Source organism: Myripristis murdjan, chromosome 21 (genome assembly GCF_902150065.1).
Source record: "Myripristis murdjan chromosome 21, fMyrMur1.1, whole genome shotgun sequence".
Lineage (NCBI taxonomy): Eukaryota > Metazoa > Chordata > Actinopteri > Holocentriformes > Holocentridae > Myripristis > Myripristis murdjan.
Genome location: NC_044000.1, coordinates 4,460,895 through 4,476,347, shown reverse-complemented (window position 1 = coordinate 4,476,347; position 15,453 = coordinate 4,460,895).

Below are 15,453 nucleotides of genomic sequence, written 5' to 3'. Positions count from 1 at the left end.
ACCGGGGTAATAGTCATGGTTATATTCGACCCCACACCATCGACCAACATGGTCACCTGTGATGACTTCTGGTCACCATGCTGTTGTGGCACCTTTCTTGTGAGTTTCCTCATCAGGTTGCAGGATTGCCTCTATTAAATCAAAGCATGGCCACGTTTGTATTTCATGGTGTAGATTCACTATAACAAGGGCACTACTGCAATATAAATGTTGCCAATTATGTTCAATTGCTAATTCTAAAGGTGAGTACAGATAACCTTATTACTTTTAGAAGATTTCAGGTAAGTATTGATAATAATGATGATAATAATAATAATAATAATAATAATAATAATTGCCATAAATGCATATGAACAGTTTAAATTTAAAAACCTGAAATATAGGAGTAAAAATCGCACTGACCTGCAGCATTTCATTCACTTTTGCTTCGACACTGTTCTCACTTACAAAGAAGAGCTCCACAACTGATTCCTGCTGCTTGAGCTTGAGGAAGAGCATCTCTGCATTAGTGATGTCCTCTCCCATGCAAACAAGCGTGTCGGCTGAGCGTTTAAGGGTGCCCCCAACACCATCTGGGGCCCCTTTGCCATGATTGGCCTCGAAAAAATTCCAGGTCACATCAAAGCCTCTTCTGAATGGCTCAGAAGACAGAAGGAAAAAGTTTCCCTTCTGCCGATACTGAGTGGCAGGCCTATCACTAAAGCAGGGCAGCCGGCTGACCAGAGGAAATCTTTCTCTAATCATTCCCAAAACTGGATCTAGGTGTGCCCAGATTGCCGGAGGGTCATGCCTTCGCGATGGTGGTATCGAGCAGAAGGGAAGGGGAGGCCTCTGTATTCCTGTGTATAATACACCTGTGTGTAGGGTCACTTGTAGATGCGACCCTCCAAAATGCACAGACCGTACCTCGTTGGCATATTTACTGATGTAATTCTCACTAAAATCTCCTCCAAGTCTCCTATAGGCCCTGTATTACCAGCGAATGTTAAAGAGATGGCTTCGGTACTTCACCGTGCGTTCCTGGAATTCCTCAAGAACTTCATCTTCACTCTTAGTGAGTTCTTTTTAGAGTGTTAGAATGGACTTTTTCTCCTTGTCTGAGGTGGAGGTCTCTGTGGCCCACTGGAAGAATGTAATCGTGTTGTTGGAGGCAGGTCTGAGTGTAGGGACAGCTGTGGTGCTGCAAGTGTCACACTCTCCATATGTGCAAGATTTTCAGTCAGAGTTGCACACTGTCGCATCTGTCAACTCTTCAAGGTTTTTTGTTGACAAAAGCCCACATTTGAAGAGGGTGCTGGCCATGAACTCCATGTTTTTGTGGATTTTGCAGAGACATGTCTTTCTGTCACTCTCGGTGGGTCATACGACCCCAAATGGCCTTGATTTACAGAAAAATGACACCTGGTCTGTATTTTCAGATTTAAACTTTCTGTAAAGATTTCTGAAAGTGTCCAATAACAGCCTCTTCTGCTTCTTTCTACTGACTGTTTCTTTCTTCCCAGTTGTGTCGGCTGATCTCTTAAGAAGAAGGCTGCCAGCTTCTCCCTTGCAGCTACCCTAATATTCCTTGCTTTCCAGTGAAATGACGTGATGTCACCCTGCACCTTTGTTCTCTTCTGTGAAAATCCAAAGGTCTTCTGTGCAAGTGTTTGTAATTTATACCTTTTAATGATGTTGCCCATGGTGACTTTGGCAAGCATCTGTTTTTCTCTCTCTTTTTGTGTGTTCTGGTATTTTTTTCCACAACTGAGGCATGCAGCAGTAATTTTCTGCATATGCTCGGAGGGACAGAACGATCAAGGATCTTGTCAAGTTTTGCACGAGGGGATTGGTTACAGGTCTTGGGCTGACTCTGTTGTCACCTCTTTCTGTATTTCTGTTTTTGCTTTTTGTTTTGCCAGGAAAGCTGTAAGCTTTTCAGTTTCTCTTTCCAGTCTGTTTGTTTCCTCTTTTCTGACATTGGCCTAACTTTCTTCTAAAACAGGAAAAAATCACAGCACATAATTAACATGCAATTGTATTCCCATGTTTTAAGAATGAAATAATGGAACCTATTGTAACAAATAATCCTGTACAGTTCAGAGCTCAAACCTTGGATATTCTGCAGGTGAAGGTGAAGGTCCTGTTGGTATATCGGGTGGAGAAGGTATCGCTGCCCTGGCCTTTTGCCTTTTTTTTGCATCTCTCTTTCTTTCCCTCCCTCCTCTTTTTCCTCTGGGCACGCTTTTCTTGCTCTGTAAGGTCTTCAGTTCTTTTCTTTTTTCCTATCTCCCTGTCCTGCTGCCATTTCTCTCTTTTTGCAGGTACCTGGCTCTCCTTTCTGGGTCTGCGTCATGCTTTGCCCTATACCGACACTGTATCTCCGCTGCACTAAGCGCTGGTGCCATTTCCTAACAAATATATGGAATTTAATCATTTTTTTCAGCAAAGCTTATTTTTTAATAATGTTTTCTATTCTCTCTTAATTACATTGCTATTAATAATACAGACACACAAACACACACACACACGTATGTACATATGTGTGTGTGTGTGTGTGTGTGTGTGTGTATATATATATATATATATATATACATGTATGTATGTATGTATGTATGTATGTATGTATACACTAGGTTTATAATGAAAGTACGGCAGTCTGTGTGAGCAGCGCACTTGTCAGAACCAGCAGACCTGGTGCCGGCTGGCACCGCGCCAGCCTTGCGCCGGCCCTGTGCCAGCACTGGCCGAGCCGACCGGTCAGGTCTGGTCTGCCGGATCTGATCTGAAGTGCCGCTCCGGACAAAGCTGATGTCTGTCATCAGCTTTTAGATTTCCTGGTGACACAAGTTGTGCTCCGTTCTCCGCCATATTTGTTCTCTCTGAAGCAGATGGCCGAGATCTCGTGAGATCTGACTGCTGTAACGGTACGGAAGCACTAAACCACGCAAGACTAAAGGGGTTAACCAAACAAAAACACCGAACGGATAAAATTTATTTGCATTTTAAAATATCGATACTGGGATTTATGTATCGATTATCATTATACAATATCAAAAATATCGATATTTTTAACCCACCCCTAATATATGTGTGTATGTATATATATATATATATATATATATATATATATATATGTATATATATATATATATATATATATATATATATATATATATATACACAACATTATATATACATATATATAATGTTAAAATATACACACATCTATACATATGAAGTTAATAATATTATAATTATCACTCCCCACCCTAATTTCCACCTTGTTAGGTCCTCAGCAACCAACAGGGTGGAATTTTTTTTAGCTAATCTAGCTTTTAGCTAGCTAACCTTCAACAGAATAACACACCTTTAATAACTAAATCTAATATGTTTTTTTTTTTTGTTTGTTTTTTTTTCTCAATAATTCTACTGAATAAACATTTTTTGGGGGGCAATTGAGCACATTCTCACAGGGTGTAAAATTACTACTGGGACATGTAGAATTTGAAGAAAATAGCAAATAAAAAAATATAGTTTCACCAGATTCAATTGCATAATGAAATAAAGTTTAGTCTAGTTTATCAAATTATTAAAGAAAAAAAAACAGTTGTATCATTTTATGGCCTACACCTCTTGAGGAAGTTGATTACATTGTACTGCGGGCACGATGAAATTGAGCGTGTGTGTTACCAAAAAGGTGTGTAAAATCCAAAATAATATTTGAAATGCATTTTATTTATGGTTAAATGATGGCAAACACTTAAGTGCACAATTAAAGTACTTTGTTGTAAATATTTGGCACATTTTAGAAAAAAAAAAATCAGGATAAGAGAAACATGCGGACATGAAATGTTGCTACAAGCAGAGAATCACCCTGCTGCCAACATAAATAACAGCAGCTTGGTGTCATTAACTCCGAGTGTTAAAGTGGCAGAGGAGCTGTGCTGTGACACGCAGGTTAAGGCTTGTATTTACAAAGAATGTGTCTCATGCAGAAACAAGTCGCTCAAACAAACCAAAAAACATCAAGAGCAGTGGTCACATGGTGGCTCACAGTGGCTCACAAAGAAGATCGCTGTGACAAAAACACAAAATGTATGTGTGTGTGTGTGTGTGTGTGTAAGTAGGGATGGGATTTGATAAGGTTTTAGCGATTCTGATTCCATGATTGAATCTGCTTATGGATTTGATTCTTTAACGATTCTCTGATCAAATCTCAGTGGGCTAGGGGAAGAAAAAAAAAGTACAAATGGGTTTATTTGTATTAACTTTCTTTCATATCATTGTGTTGTTTAAATGCCACCACTTCTGTCCAAATTTGAACGAGTGTTCAAATTATTTAAATATTTATTAAATAACTGTACAAAACAAATATTTCTTTTTTTCTCAATGTGGGTACAGAAGGATCAGATGCAAGGAGCATTTGACTGGAGAAATTCTGATACTACCTGGTATTGGGTTATTTCAGTCAATAACTTAAAAGGTATTGAGTACCAATACCCAGCCCTACAGCGTATAAAGTATGTATTTAAATAAATAAATATGTATTTAAATAAATAAATATATTTTAGATAACCTTAAACAAACCTAAAGCATAAGTAAAAGAAAATCTCTTCTTCCTTTCTTTCTTTCTTGACCCAAAAACAAAACTGACATTTAAAAAAAAAAATCTGACATTGTAATGTAGAAATGAAAATCCAATAACACTTTAACATGTTACTAGACAATGCTCCTTCCTTATTAAAAGGGTATATGAGCTGAGCTTCCAAAAATAAAACCAGTCCAGCAGCGACAAATACAATCAAGTCAGGAACTCTAATGTCGAAAAACAACAGTTTAACATGTTACTAGACAATGCTAGCTGTAGCCGCGTTAGCTTTAGCTGCGCTAGCTTTAGCTGCGCTAGCTTTAGCTGCACTCCTGCTGCTGCTTGGTTGAGCTTCATTAATGTTAGCGTCACTCCGGCGCGTATCGAAAACACCACATTCCTGCAAAGTAATTGCCTGCTGTGTGGACAAATGTTTCTGCATGCTGCTAGCACTTCCTCCCTTTGTTGAAATAGAAGTTTTGCAAGCATTGCAAGTGGCTTTGTTGTCATCTTTCAGCCTCAGTAACACAGAAACACTGGCACTTTTTAAATCCAGGCTCAAAACCCATCTGTTCCATCTCGCCTACTCTCTTTAATTGTTTATGTTTATTCTTGTTGTTTGTATGTAGGGGAGACTGGGGTAAGTTGAGCCAAAGGGTAAGTTGAGCCACCCCCTGTTGCTAGGAAACGGTAAAAAACATTGATCATTTGACCAAATATTTAAGAGGAAGGCATCATTTCATGGAGTCTGTGAAGGTAAGAACCACATGGGTAAAGTAGTTAGACATTTATTTCCAAAAAAACATTTTTTACTCTTGAAAGTGAATTCAGTCTATCATCAGTTTCATGAGAATTGTGTTAAGACTAAAACAGATCATTTTAAATTTGTTTTATACATCAGCTGTGGTATCTATGAGCTACAACATGAGGTCATAAACCTAGAATAAAAGTGCACCATTTTAGCTGTGGGGACTAAAAAAGTCAAAATGGTAGCTCTGGGGTAAGTTGAGCCACTTGGCCAGGGGTAAGTTGAGCCGCCTCAGGAACAGCTGGAGAAGTGTAGAGGCAGAAATGTCGGAGAGTGGGCTCAACTGGGGAGAGCTTGAGCAAAAAGCCACGAACAGAGTGAAATGGAGGATATTTGTCAGTGGCCTGAGCACCCAAGAGGAGCAAAGGGCTTAAGTCAAGTAAGTCAAGTTGTGCCGGAGCCCCATACACTTAATAAGTGTATTTTGGCTGTAGCCTAAATATCTTAAATATTAAATAAATATGAAATATTGAATGAATGAATGAATGAATAAATGAAAAAAATAAATAAATAAATAAAATAATAAATATTAATTACTTATTAAGTGTATGGGGTAAGTGTATTTTGGTTCAGTGTTCAAATGTGTTATGTTCATATGTTCATAACTGACCTTACTGTCAGCAAGGACACCAAGAAACTAGTGTTCTAGTGTTATTTTTCCAAAAACACAGCTGTTAATGTTCTCTTCTCAAGCGCACTTTAAGGCATGTTAAAACAGCTGTTTATTGTACCTGCTGAATTGTGTTTAATACATAAAAATACACATGAATGTGAAGAAGTGACTGTTATTTAGGGGGGGAGAAGGTGAGGGAGGGGTGGGATGGAGGTGGGGAGGAAGGTGGGGGGGAGTAGGGATACGGCTCAACTTACCCCGCTCCTATGCTCAACTTATCCCATGCACGGGGTAAGTTGTGCCACGAGACCACTTTTTTTGGACATGCTATATTATGGAAACAGTTATGTTTACACTCATTCTGTTTTTTTGAAGAGATCCACAACATCCTGAAATATATGCAGATATATTAGTTAGTGACAAAACTATGATTGCCTTGATGTAGTGATCCTAAATATGAAAAATGGCTCAACTTATCCCAGTCTCCCCTACTTGAATGTATTAATGTATGCAATGATATTTTACTCTGTTTTAATGTGTTTTTGCTTTGTAAGGCGACCTGAGTGTCATGAAAGGCGCCCCTAAATAAAATGAATTATTACTATTATTATTATTATTATTATTATTATTATTATTCGGGATTAAAATACAGGGTGTCAGTGCTGGTTTTGGTTGATTATGGCTTTGACATTTGATTAAAATAAAAGAAAAAAAAGTCATGCAGTCATGAAAAGAAATGAAAAGCCCTCCACATAGGACGCACCTGTACCTCCTCAGTCATAGCTCCTCCAGCAAGCCTCCCCGCTCCTCACTCCTTTCTCCTCCAGATGCATTTTAGGAATTGAGACATCCTTAAAGATGGCACGCTGAGATCGATTTCCATGTCAAGGCAGAAGGACAAAGGAGAGCAGAGATGAGGAGGCACAAAATAGAGAGATGATAAAAGCCCCCTGACAGATTGCTGTTATAATGGTGGATTTTCCAGGTAAGAAGGAAGGCTTCTCTGCAGAGGAAACAGATCTGCTTGTGCAGAAAGTGAAAACGCACGAGCAGATCATCTACGGCGACAGCAGGGCCCCATCGACGCTTCCTGAGGTGAAGCAGGCATCCCCTGTGTGTGGAACAAGCAGAGCGGACGTACTTTGATGCCCACCCACATTGATGCTTGATTACTATCTTTATCATGCGCCTTTAAAATAAGTGAAATACTGAACCAGGTGAGCTGGCTTTGTTGGTCAGTCACTTTCAACTGCTTCAAGATAGCAATGCACCAAAAATGCACCTGACCACACCTCATTTTAAGACCAACACACCCATGGATGCTCAGATGGACACAAGTGACTTTGCTGTTTCCACAACATGGGCGCTGGACGGGAAAATGACAGCTGCGCCACTTGGAAACTCGAAAGGACAGTTGCATGCCGTTGTACACTGGGCGTAAGATATGGCCCTTTGTCCCTCTTGTGTTCTTCCCTCTCCCCTGTATGTTATCTGAAACATGAATTCTTGACGTGTAGGCACTTTTTTAGGCATGCTCTTGAGCCTGTACTATGTCAGACTTTGAGGGCCTTGAGCTGATGGAGAAAAAAAATGTTTGGAAATGTCTCATAAGAAACTCAATATAATTAGTCTAATTCTTGCTGATTATGCAAGGAATGAACAGTTTGAAATGGAGTGTTTTTTCGCCGACAACTCTCAACACCAGCTGTTCGCGTGAAACTTGACAAACTCTCTGTGGTCCTTCACTCAGGTTCAAGTCAGGATGTGAGCTCCTGTTTTGTTTGTTGTAAACTTGTGGTCCTGTAAAGCCCTTTGAGACCTTGTTGAAACAACTTGTTGAAAGTCAAAATTTGTCCAAGACAGACACAGAGAAATGTAGTAAATTACTGCTTTTACATGTGTTTCTTTACTCAGAATCGCTGTTGACAAGATAAATGAGACAACTGATTTTGTATTTCTTGTGTGCATGTAAATGTAGTTTGATAATGTGATAACATCAAAGACCAGTACTTAACAGAAAATGGAGATTCAGTAAGTTAATTCAAAAGGTGTAATTTAACTTGCTACTCCTCACTGAAATATAGATCTTGAATTTACGAGCAGAGTCTTGCCTTCTCTTAACAACCACAGTGGTGCCCTTGAGCAAGACAATTAAACCTTATCAGAAAAAAAGTGGAAAATGGTTCCGGTGCAGCTGTTCTCAGGCCACCAAGCAGCTATGATGAATTTGCATATATTGGAGAAGTAGGGCAGTGCTGAGAATAACATGTTAGAACACAAAGTATTTACCCCAATTGAGTGATTAACCTCAGTGATGCTTTACCTCAGTTGTCTTCAGGGTCGCCCAGAGGAGTCCTGCAAGATTTTACCAAGACTTTAGAACATGTCAGTACATTCTTTGGTCTGTGGTCTCTGGGCCATTCTTGGTCCAAAATGTCCAAATGTAACACAGGTTCACAGTTCACGGTTAACCAGGCTCTGCTGTATTTACCTTCACTCTGCCTCCGGCTCCATGTCTTGTTCTCCCTGCTGTTGCTGTCACTTCCCTCGGCCATTTTTGGCTCTTTTGCTCACTGTCCAGACTGAGCTGTCACCCCGCTAGCTGGTCGGCTAATGCTGCACTAGCCTCAGGGCGAGCTAGCCCCGGCCCCTAAAACGCTGCTGTGTTTTTTCCTGCATCCTCACTTGCATGAAATCCTGACTGCAGGTGTTGCATTTTGCTGTCTCAGTGTCTTCTGTAGTGAAGCAAAGTCCAAACTTTGGAGCGTTTGCGGAGGTCATCCATGGTCCTGCATGTCAACACAAGCGTCTCTTCTCACATGTTTTGCTGACATCTGGAAACACCACCGCTTTTGGCCACAGAGGCCACCAAAATTGCCACAAAATGTTTTTTTTGTTTGTTTGTTTTTTAATAGAATAAATAGAAACAGAAATAGAAAAAATAGGAAAATAAATAAATAAATAAAATAGATAAATACTTATAAATGGATAAATACTTGAATACATGTAATTAGATAACAAAAACTGTACAGTGTACAGTTACATAAAATTACATAATTAAAATTCAGATCATTGATGCTGGATCAGATTTCTTGTGTTTAAATGCTTAGGTTTAGATGACTTTCTCAAGCAAGGTGTTATTAGAGTTTAAGCAAAGAAAAAACACCACCCAGGCATATGACATATTACAATTACTACAATATACAAGATGCAAGATGGTCTTTAGCCTCTTACCATAATATTGATATAATATTTATATATTGCCCAGCGCTAACCATAACATGAGATTGTATTTGTTTACAAGCCCAAACCCTTAACCTAATGAACTGTACACATACGCTGTTTGAAATCACACCACAGGTCTTATGTTTGTAACACTGCTGTGCAGTAATATGTAAAATAATTCTTAAATAACAACTCATGTGATGTCAGTTATAATAGAAGAGACATGGTCTGTAGTTCCCTGTAGTTTTCATTTTCACATGCCACTATGTCACCTTTCTCTTCAACTCCATGACACAGACACTATAGTCTTTTTTGTTTCCTTTGCACACTGCTTTTTATCTCTGGCCTTCCTGACATTGTTTTGAACTGGGCAATGAGCTCTGGGAGAGACACCAGCATGAAAAAATGTTGTGTCTTCTGCAGGTGTGCCTTCTAAACCCAGGGTTTGGTTTTTACACAAAACATTCAGCAAGTGTCCAAACCACATGATCTAAGTAATTACTGTCAGTCACTAATAATTATGTTTGTGCTTGTGTGCAGTGTTGGTGGCCTTGTTTGAACTGTGCCTCTCCATCAACAAGCTCAAGGCAGAAGTTGCTGGTGTTGGCAGAGAAGGGGTATCAGGTTTGTGAGTAGCTGCACACAATCTCTGAACCTTTTAACATTACAAACTGAGATGTGACAACTGTTGTTAGTATGCTGATCCTGCGACAGCCATGATTGCAGGAGCTGTCCATGGTGTTCTGTATTTGATCTTCCTCATTTCTCATGGTCGCAGATTGCTGGAATTCATTGTCAAAATTTTTGCAAAAAGGCCACCTGCCCACTCAACTCAGATTATTACCCAGCTGTACTGTGACAACTAGGGATGAGCGAGTACACCACTATCTGTATCTGTATCTTTTTGACCATCTACATTATCCGTATCGGAGTGGGCAGGGCCGAAACCTAAAGTGAATGGTGCTTAAACCATAGATATCTATAATAAAGGCTAGATGTCTTACGGCGGAGTCTGTAACGTCATCACCGGGCGGCCATCTTGCCACCGGCAAGCTCTCTGGCGAAGTCTATGGTAACAGACGGAAGGTGAGTGATCTGCACAAACGTAAATACTCTAATCTCGCTGAAATCTTGACGGATTTACAAACGGTTTGGTTTCTTACAAACGTTATTAACGTGGCTACAATTCTGGATGTTTGACTGGAAGTGTAACATAATTATTAATTAAATGCAGTATTATAGCTACATCTCTGACGTTTATAACAAACCACACCGTTTGAAAATCGGTAGGAAATTGAGCAAGTTATGGTTATTAAAAAGTGCATGCACCACTACCACAAAATGTTATAAGTGAGCGAGCTGACTGTGGCAAGATGGCGGCTATGTGCGGACGTGCGACTCCATTGGCCGGCAGCGCCCACGAGACATCTAGCCTTTATTATAGATATCTATGGCTTAAACCAGAAGTTGGTGGGGTTTGACCGGAAATGGGTGGGGCTTAACTGGTATGTTATTTTAAGCCTGAAATTGATACAGATTGATCAGAAGTTGCTATATTGTTTATTGGAATACTATTTACAGAACAGCCTCAGAATTGAGCTTCTGATCAATGTTTTTGATTTTGAATGGGCGATTTGAATGAGCTATTTACAGAACAAATTTTTTATAAACACAGAACATGAATATTCTGACGTGCATCAATTAATAACACATGCAGTAAGCAATTATGAAGTACTATAAAGAGAGAGTATGTATATATAAATATATAAATATATATATGTGTGTGTGTGTGTGTGTGTGTGTGTGTGTATATATATATATATATATACACACACACATAAATACATTCTGAGTGCAATAAATTGCATACTCAATTTTTTTTTTTTTTTTGTCTCACTCCCATTTCTTCTTTTTGCATTTTGAAGCTCTACTTAGAAACTTCTTAAGATCCAACAGTGCAAAATGCAAATTCTTGCAATTTTTCAACTGGTCTTAAGATTTTGAAAAGGTGGAACCGGGGAAAAGGTGAGGCTGATTAAGACATTTCACACTTTATGCACGGGTTTATTGACATGAGTACTTTACACACAGAGACAATCAGGGGCCTGTCAGAAAGCTCTGCAGCTGTAGGATAACCAGCAAAAAAACAGCAAGTCACAAACTTGAACCACTGACTAGTACTGATGCTGTGAAGACAGGATCATATTTGGGGACGCACTTGCACGATGCACATGTGGGAGAATAATATTAGGACAGTTAAACAAATAAATTGTTTACTCACCTAGAAGCCACCCGTCGCGTACAGTGCCAGCTTGTAGCCTGTTCCCAACCATGCTGTTACTCAGAATGTATGAGTCGTGCATTGAACCAGGCCACCTCGCCACATTATTGGCTAGTTGCATTTGCGCATCACATATTATCTGTACATTGATTGCGGTTTAATGTTGGCCTGTTCAGCTGCATTGTATGGGAATTTGATGTACCTGGCTGACATTCAGATAATGCCGTCCCACACAGCTGGCATGGCTTGGTTCAGTGTTGACTGGCACAATCCCGATCAGTCAGCCATCTCCCTCTGGAATGCCCCTGTTGCTAGGAACCACAGCAGCTCTGCGAACAGTTCCAGGAGGATTGCCCTCGGGAACCTAAAGCGACTAATGAACCAGTTGTCATCATGTGCCAGTAAATCCTCTCTGACTCCAAACACACACGCTCTCCTTATTGCACCATTTGCAATGTCTTCCAATAGTGCCAAAGCAGCCATTGTTGTTAATGGTATTTTCTGCATCACTTTGCACATGCTTTTATATCCGCTCATCTAATTGCAGACACATGGGTGTGTTAATTCTTCATCAATTTTAATTGTTCACGTGTCTCAGATGTGCACATCACTCTGAGGACTAATTGTTTTCACATTATCAACAGTTTCCCAGCATCACCTCTAAGTGTCGGCAAAGGATCAATAGCTGTAAAAACGTGTGTATGCCAGCTATGAAGTTGGCGTGAGGCACTGCACATTTCCACAGTCATTTCACTCTTGATACATCTGAACTTTGCTGTGGAAAAGGGCGCACGCCACGTTTTTGTGCACAGGGCCAGGCAGTATAGGCAAATGCTAAGGGCGCCATCTGCTGGAGGGGCACCGCTAGCGGCCCAGCACCGGCTGTTCTACCGCATAGGCGGCACCATTTTGAGCCAGGCCCACCCAATCAGAACAATATGTTTTCGGGATTAAAATGTTCATCCTTTGCCAGCCTTAGCAGAGCTCATGTGAAGCTAGCTTCTCAGTCAATCAACAGCTTTCTATCATACGTGAGTGCCCGCCCCCAGGCTGCATCTCAGCATGTGACCCAGTGAAATGAATGAGTTAGTTTGCGTGCAAACGGTCCCACCCAGACTCAGGAAGAAAGAAATGTGTACAGGTAAAGAGAAAAAAGAGAGACGGAGACAGAGTTTATTATGGCGAAACAGAGCAGCTTACTTAGGTTTTTCCCCAAAGGACACTGTGTTGAGCAGGAGGAAACTCCTGCGGCCATTCCACCACTTGATTTACATGTTACAAGTGTGAGTGCTAGTTTACCGGTGAGCTCAGCCGTCCGGCCCCGCTCCCAAAGCTACGCAAGTCCTCCTACTCCTCCTTCATCCATCCCCTCACAGTCATGTTAGCAAGCCAAGCCACAGTAACAAAAATAACTGAGACCATTTCTGCTGCACTTAATAGCCTCTGATAGATGCATAATTCTGAAAAAGCTATAACCAAAATAACTTGGGCCTTTTTATGCTGTGTGTGCGTTTTATCCATTTATTAAACGGGTGCTTCCCATCCTTAAATGTGATTGGCTGAGCCGCGTTCCATGCCATTGTAAAATCAGTGTAAGCCACTGGTAGACCGCAGCACAAAATATCCCTGTGCCAGTGTAAACAGACATCGCGTTGCCTAGCAACCAACTACTCTGCGCTCAACTTCCTCGTTAGGTCACATTTGTTTCACGACTTTTGTCAACAAAATGTCAGACTTTGTGGTGAATTTTGGCCTGAGCCTGGATGAGTGGTTGGAGGAGCTGCTTGGTGTCTGTTAAAAGACACTGAATTCACCACCAGCAACAATGTTTTTGGCGGTGTGGTAAAGAAACTCCGCCGAGAAGGGCGTGACAAATCTTCCCACCACCAAGCCATAACCGAGGCAGACTGCCAGAAGATGAAGCACTTTCAGGCACCAAGTTCAAACACACCTTGAGGGCTTGTCTGTAAAGTCTGGTTTGACGTGCAGCTTCATATGGGACGCAGGGCGAACGAGGGCAACCGCTAATTAAAGGCCGACTCCAACATTCGCCACGACAAAATTACCTAAAATATGTCACCCTGAATGCACAAAAAATCACAAAGATGCTGCCGAAAAAAACATAGACAGCCTGCGAGGATTCATATATGAGCAGCCGGGTAACCCACTGTGTCCGGTGGCCTCCCTGGAGAAATAGGCTACCTCTCCCTGCTGCCTCCTGATCCACCTGCCTTTTATCTCCACCCAAAGCGGACACAGTGTGACAGCGCCGATGTATGGTAAATTAACAGTTTACTTTTATTATTATTGTTATTGTTACAACCGACGTTAGGCATACGTCTGCACAAAAACGCACCTGTCGCGAAACGCAGCCACCGTCCCTGCAAAGAGGAGTCCATAATTGAACACTATTTTAACAATTGCACCATTAATGGAAATATCCAATTCAATATTAACGAGCCCAAATAGCCTGATGTGACATGATGATGGCGCTAGATGAAAAAGCAATCTTAGTGGTGGAGGGGCGCAAGGGAGTATTTTTGCCTAGGTCGCCAACATAGGCAGGACTGGCACTGTTTGTGTGTATTCAGGCTTTGTACATGCGGCCCATGGTCATTCAATATAGTCAATATAGGTAGTCAGCTGACCTCATTCTTTGGGCACATAATGTTGCTGAACCTAGACCTGACCAACTGCAGTAACCCCAGATCATAGCACTGCCCCCACAGGCTTGTACAGTAGGGGAGTGAGGGGGAGCGAACGTTACAACCTAACGTTTCAGGCCAAAGGCAAAAAAATGTAGGATATGTAGGAGTTAGAGAACTCATTTTTTAATACAAACAACAACAAGCTTGCAGCGTAATTTTAACAATGTCAGCATTAGAATGAATAGCCTATGTTGGATTGTTTTATTGAACCAAGCCATTTTTTCATGAACAGGAATATAGTTACACTACAGGAAATAATCTGGATAAAAAACAAACAATTAACACACCAAAATATCGAGTCCCTGTGGGAATATTATAGGAATATTATAGCCATGAAAGTCTTATGGCCAATATAAACGCAGGCCTGCAGTACCACAAATATGCCATGAGTCCCATTTAGGATATTACAAGAATACGGGCCTACCATAGGAAATAAAAAAAAAAAAATAGGCCTATAATAATAGTAAAAACCCACGCAGATGTGCAGTGTTGTGCGGACTGCAGGGGTAATATCATTCTGTGGATGAATGAATGAATGAATGAATAAATGAATAAAGACAATCAACCCATCCCACATGGGGTTATTCTGACACCACATAAATCATAACTCTGGCTTGTAAGCCTCACAGAAGAAAAAAAATCTGTTAATACACTAGTTGGAGTATCTGTTTCAATATACACTAGCTACTAGAAAGAATACAGTAGAAATCCCATGATGATAGGGGCTCACATGTTATATCCACACACACGCTCCACCTTGCGCACGCACGTGTGCACACACGCACCCATGCGTGCACACACACACACACACACACACACACACACACACACACACACACACACACACAGCTACACTATGTAGCTAACATTACTCTTATGTTAGTTACAAATATGCAGTTGTTTTTAATGCGGCTTAGTTGTAACACTGCGTTACAACCAACCCCACTGTGTACTCACTGGTCTCAAACCTGACTAGCACTCGCTATGAGTTAGCTAAATGTTTTGAATCAGTGCTATGTTTTAGGCAACATGATGCTTAATACGTTGATGTAAGATTGGATTCGGTATTGCATGCACACAGTTCAGTAGTCAAAAAATTAGAAAGGTAAAGAAATTCACTTACTTGGTGGTAAAACACACGTTTACATGTATCTCCTCCAAAATGCAGCCAATTCCCCCCAAAGTTCGCGCTGGGCTCTCTTACGATCATGTGACGAACTAACTGGAAGCACTTGCCGGTTGACCTTG